Below are 6,000 nucleotides of genomic sequence, written 5' to 3'. Positions count from 1 at the left end.
CAATCTGGTTTTGAAAAGTCAATTTGATTTCCCAGCAAAGCTACTGCACCTTAGAGCTGTATAGCAAAGCTATGAGAGGCTGGCGTGGGTGCTTCTGGAGCAGCAGCATGGGATGTGAACTGCTTTGAGTGGTTTGCTGGAAAAATAAACCTCCAGCTGTATTAAAAATAGAGGGTAACACTTTTTCCCAAATTTGACTTGTGGACTTTGAGGCTGGAGCCTGGAATGTCTTACTGCTGCATGCACCTAGAGTTTGCTAAGTCGCTTCCTGCCTGCTTAAACCTGCTCTGTAGATAGCAGGAGCCATTTGAGGCACCAGTCTAGAATGTTGGCTATGGATTATATAGTTTGTTTGATGCTCAGGACTGGTCAGTATAACAGCAGATGTACAAACAAAAGGAGTCTATTTGCTAGGTATTCTCAAACTGTGGTACAGAAGCTTTGCCCCCTCAAAATGCCTGCACTTAACATGCTAGTGGGTCTTTATCATCTCAAAGTAAAATAAAGCCATCCTTGAGCATCTTTCATGTGTAAGTTCAGTTTGAGGTCATAGAATCATTCAGGCTGGAAATGACCCTTGAGATCATCAGGTCCAACCATTAACCCTACTCTACCAAGGTCACCACTAAACCATGTTGCGTAGTGCCACATTTAAACTTAGACCTTTAAACGCATCCAAGGATGGGACTCAACCACCTCCCTGGGCAGCCTGTTCCAATGCTTGACTACTCATTTCAGTGATTCCTCCCCGCCCCCCCCTCCCCCCCCCAAGTCTAGCCTAAACCTCCCCTAGTGCAGTAGTGCAGCCTGAGGCTATTCCTTCTTGTTCTATTTGTTCTATCACTAATTACCTGTGAGAAGAGGCCAGCACCTACCTATCTATATTGTCTTGTGTTTGATCTTTTAGAGTTATTCTCACTAATTGGTGCTGTTATAAGATCTCAGATAATTTTCAGGTACCAATGGCACACATTGGTGATGCTAACTTTAATGTAAATCAGTTGCTTTAATGCAATTCAGTTGATTCAAGTTAACCTTACCTAAGGCTGGTAGTGTAGCCTTGATATATACCTCTACAGAAATAATGAAAAACACAGGAGTATTTGTCTTGGTTCATGTGTAAAGACATTAAAAATAACAAAATTCAGCATCTGTTATATGAGGAAAGCTTGTGATACTCTAAGTAGCTTCTTTTGTTTCCTATTGACAGTTGTGGTGGTTTGGCCCTGGCTGGGTGCCAAATGCCCACCAAAATCACTCTATCACAACCCTTCTTAGGTGGACAGGGGAGAATATAACAAAAGGCTAGTGATAAAGTAGAAGCAATTTAATAATGTGAAGCACAAACAAAGACTGCATGCAGAAGCAAAAGCAAAGAGAGATGTTACTCCCTACTTCCCATCAGCAGACAGTCTTTTGTCACTCCTGGGATGCAGAGTTCTGCGTGTAATGGTTGCTCTGCAGGAGTGATGCTATGGATGAATATTCCCCCACTTTCTTCTTTCACTTAGTGTATGTATCTGAGCTGACATCATATGGCATGGAATACCCCTTTGGTAATTTTGGATCAGCTGGCTCGGCTGTGTCCCCTCCCAAGATCTTGCCCACCCCTCAGCATACTCTAGGGTGGGGAAATGCTGGAAACACAGAGCCTGGTTCAGCAGTAGCCAAAACACTGCTGTGTTATCAACACCCAGACACAGCATTGCAAAACAAAGCACTAGGAAGATTCTCTGAGGAGAATTAACTTCAGCTCGGCCAAACCCAGTTCAACAGTTCAGGAGCCATGGGTGGCATGGCCAGAGTACTCTGTAGATTAGTAAGTTTGGCCCTCGTGTGTTTCTTTGCTAATAAACCATGTGTGGGCTCTCTAGCCAAGTTCAAAATGCATTTGGTGGACTAAGTAGAACTCAGCTGCACTTGTTCTGCACAGATTAGTCTATGACTATTATTATAGTGAGCATCAAAAAGCCCTGCAAACAAACCCAACAATCCTTTCATGGTTAAAGGCGTTACTAATGAGTTGCCTTTTGCTGTGTCTTCAACCAAAACTGAAAATTGCTAAGCATGTTCCCTGTGTGTATACATTTACCATGCATTTTTCATAACTCCATGTGATACTATGTATTTGAAATGATGAATGCATCTATTTTACCCTAATCTATCAATTCTGCTTTTCTGTATAAAGTTGCTGCATTACATTTTGGTTGATATTGATACTGAAGAGGCTACTATTGTTGCTTAAATGTGAATTCTTAACAACTTGTAGTTGTTTCATCTTAAATTGTGACAATTTATGATTTGCCATACAAAAATAAATGTTGGCACTGGTTGTAGAAACACAAATAGCTTTGAGTTCAGTGGCAAAATAAAGTAGTAGCTCTGAATCAAGGGTCACATGATTAATCTGTGGTGATTTTATCCTTCCTGCTTAAGTTCAGAGATCTCCATGTGACAGAAAGAGAGATGTCTTGGCAGGAAGATTCTTTCTGCTATTTAGGATTACTGCTTTATTAGATGCTCAAAATTTAGGATCATAGACAGGCTAAATGGGAGGGACCTCAAGAAGTCTCTAGTACTATCCTGTGGTCAGAGCAAGGTCGGCTCTGAGGTCCAAGTTTTGGAAAAAAATCCAAAGCTGGTACCTGCACCACCTCTCCGCACAACACAATCCATTGCTTAAGTGCAGTTCTGATTGCTCTTCAGAATAAATAAGTTACCTTACTTATAAAAGCTTTTGCACATTTTCCCATCTTCTCTTTGCTTCAGTATGTTCTAGCCACAAAGGGCCAACACATATTCAGTCTGGAGAAGAGAAGGCTCTGAGGTGATCTAATTGTGGCCTTCCAGTATCTGAAGAGGCCTACAGGAAGGCTGGGGAAGGACTTCTCAGGATCTCAGGTAGTGATAGGACTAGGGGGAATGGAATGAAGCTGGAGATGGGGAGATTCAGGCTGGATGTGAGGAGGAAGTTCTTCCCCATGAGAGTAGTGAAGCCCTGGAATGGGTTGTCCAGGGAGGTGGTCAAGGCCCTGTCCCTGGAGGTGTTTAAGACCAGGCTGGATGAGGCTCTGTCCAGCCTGATCTAGTGTGGGGTGTCCGTGCCCATGGCAGGGGGGTTGGAACTAGATGGTCCTTGTGGTCCCTTCCAACCCTGACTGACACTATGATACTATGATATTTTTTAAAAAAATTATCTATTTCTTTATATTTGGACACAGGCAGAATTCCCTTGAGCAGTGTGCAAACCTGGAACAGGCTTTAATCTTCATTTCTACAGCAGAATTTTATTGCAATATTCCAAATAATACTTGGCCCTTCTTGTACGTACGTATATGTGAGAAAACACCTTAGTTCTTTACATTTTTACACAGAACAGAAAAACAGTTACAACAAAATTTTAAAATTATTCATGTCACAGTTGTGCAAATAAGAATGTATTATCATAGTGGTTTCAGTGTGAATAGAGGAAGTGATTAATGAATACTTCTCAGTAAGGGCTGGAGCACCTCTCCTGTGAGGACAGATTGAAGGAGTTGGGGCTGTTCAGTCTGGAGAAGAGAAGGCTCTGAGGTGACCTAATTGTGGCCTTCCAGTATCTGAAGGGGGCCTACAAGAAGGCTGAGGAGGGACTTCTCAGGCTCTCAGGTAGTGATAGGACTAGGGGGAATGGAATGAAGCTGGAGAGATTCAGGCTGGATGTGAGGAGGAGGTTCTTCACCATGAGAGTGGTGAGGCCCTGGAATGGGTTGTCCAGGGAGGTGGTCGAGGCCCCGTCCCTGGAGGTGTTTTAAGCCCAGGCTGGATGAGGCTCTGTCCAGCCTGATCTAGTGTGGGGTGTCCCTGCCCATGGCAGGGGGGTTGGAACTAGATGATCCTTGTGGTCCCTTCCAACCCTGACTGATACTATGATAAGGTGCAAATGTTTTATAAGTTGCAGTGAACTATGTATTTCATCAAAACAGCAATAAGTAGGTACAAAAAGTTCCTGAGCTGGACACTGGGAATGCTCATTAGGGAAGCAGGCCCAAAGCTAAGGAGTTAAGGGGGTTTTGTCATTTCTTTCCCCCACCCTTTCTTTCCAAGAGCCCTCCCATAGGAGTGTGCAGAGTCTTGGGGAAGGTCATGTGTCACAAGTGTTGTGTGGAGCCATGAAGCAATAATGATGGAGACCAGGTCTCAAATCAAAGAACCTAAGCAGTGAGCTTTGCCTTGAGCTTTGTTGCTGTTTGAAGCCATGCTACTGAGAAGCCAGCTTTGTCCCAAACAGTGTTTGCAAGAACTAGAGAAGAAAATGAGAAGGAAACTGCCCCCCCCCCCCCCAAGTTAACATTGTAGAACCCCCTCCCCCAAACACCTGTGTTCCTTTATGCGTCCTCTGATTTCATAAGGGAGAGGCTGCTGGTGGGAGGGGTTCAGCAGTCTTGTTTTATTTCCAGGAGGAGGTGGAATCACCTGACATGGGTCCTCCTCTTGTTACAGAGAGAGACTTGAGAGACCTGGGCCTGGTTAGCCTTGAGATGGCTGAGAGGGGACCTGGTCAGTGTCTATAAATGCCTGAGGGGTGGGTGTCAAGGTGAAGGTGCCAGGCTCTTTTCAGTGGTGCCCAGTAGTAGGACAAGGAGCAATGGGTATGAGCCAGAACACAGGAGGATCCTCCTCAACATGAGGAGACTTCTTTATAGTGTGACAGAGCCCTGGAGCAGGCTGCTCAGAGAGGTTGTGGAGTCTCTTTCTCTGGAGACTTTGAAAACCCACCTGGATGCATTCCTGTGTGGCCTGCCCTAAGACATCCTGCTTTAGCAGGGGGGTTGGGCTCGATGATCACTGAAGGTCCCTTCCAACCCCCAGCATTCTGTGATTCTCTGATTCCCTGCTCTGGCTGGAAGCCTTTCTTTCCCCTGCTCTCTTGTGTCAGCTAGCATGTTTGTAAAACTTCTTGTCTAGCACTACTGTAAGGAGGGGACCTTGCTAGAAAGCACTCATACCCTGAGCATGGTGAGAGCAGACCGAGTCAGGCTATCCCTCCCATGGTTTGAAGGAGGAGATTCTGCTGCAGCATGGGGACTGACCACAACTGACTTTGTAAACAGCTTGTCCTGTTGTTGAGATGGCCAAAGTGGAGTTTGTGCTTGCTTTGTGAGCCATGTAATCTTGGTTAAATGGCTTGGAACTGCCAGCAGGATGGGCTGCAGTCGAGGTCTGCTCTGCTCCAGGGCAGCGGCAGCCAACAGTGACCTCGCTGACCTGGCCGCAGGAGCAGGGAAGTCATTGTGCCCCTGCACTCTGCACTGCTTAGGCCACACCTTGAGTACTGTGGCCAGTTCTGGGCCCCTCAAGTTAAGAAGGACATTGAGAGACTTGAAGGTGTCTAGAGAAGGGCAACAAAGCTGGGGAGGGGTTTGGAGCACAGCCCTGTGAGGAGAGGCTGAGGGAGCTGGGGTTGTTTAGCCTGGAGAAGAGGAGGCTCAGGGCCATGTAGTGCAGCTGCAGCATCAAAAAAGACACTTTAGTGTGAAGGTACATGTGCATTCATAGAGAGAACAGAGTATTTTCCAGAACAAAGGAGTAGAATTTGATTTGCAAGCCACTCGTATATGAATCAAAAGGTGCTATTGCTGCATCAAGGTGGAAAAGATAAAATACCTGTACAACAAAGGATATCAGTGGTTTTTCTTTTTTAGTCAGATCAGTGAGCTGAGTTCTGAGTCCTTTTCAGGATGTCTAAGAAAATGTAAGTTGGAAAATTAGTCAATGAGTTCTGAATGTGCACTCAACCAAGTCACCTCAGACAGAAGTGTGGACTGCAGAACTGTGACGTACTATCTATGTAAAGTGGAGTGTAGTTTTTCTTTGAAGAAACTCTTCTATCTTCTTAAATCTGGTTCAGACTTGCAATTATATTTTTACCTGTGCAACTTTGCATATAGATGTCACTATCCAGTGTCCTTTGGTGAAAGGTATAAGCTGGGAGGCAGGGCTGTTCAACACAGCAGGCTG

Source organism: Melanerpes formicivorus, unplaced genomic scaffold (genome assembly GCF_026170545.1).
Source record: "Melanerpes formicivorus ecotype bairdi unplaced genomic scaffold, bMelFor1.0.p_v2 SCAF_1, whole genome shotgun sequence".
Lineage (NCBI taxonomy): Eukaryota > Metazoa > Chordata > Aves > Piciformes > Picidae > Melanerpes > Melanerpes formicivorus.
Note: the sequence above shows the minus strand (reverse complement) of the source record.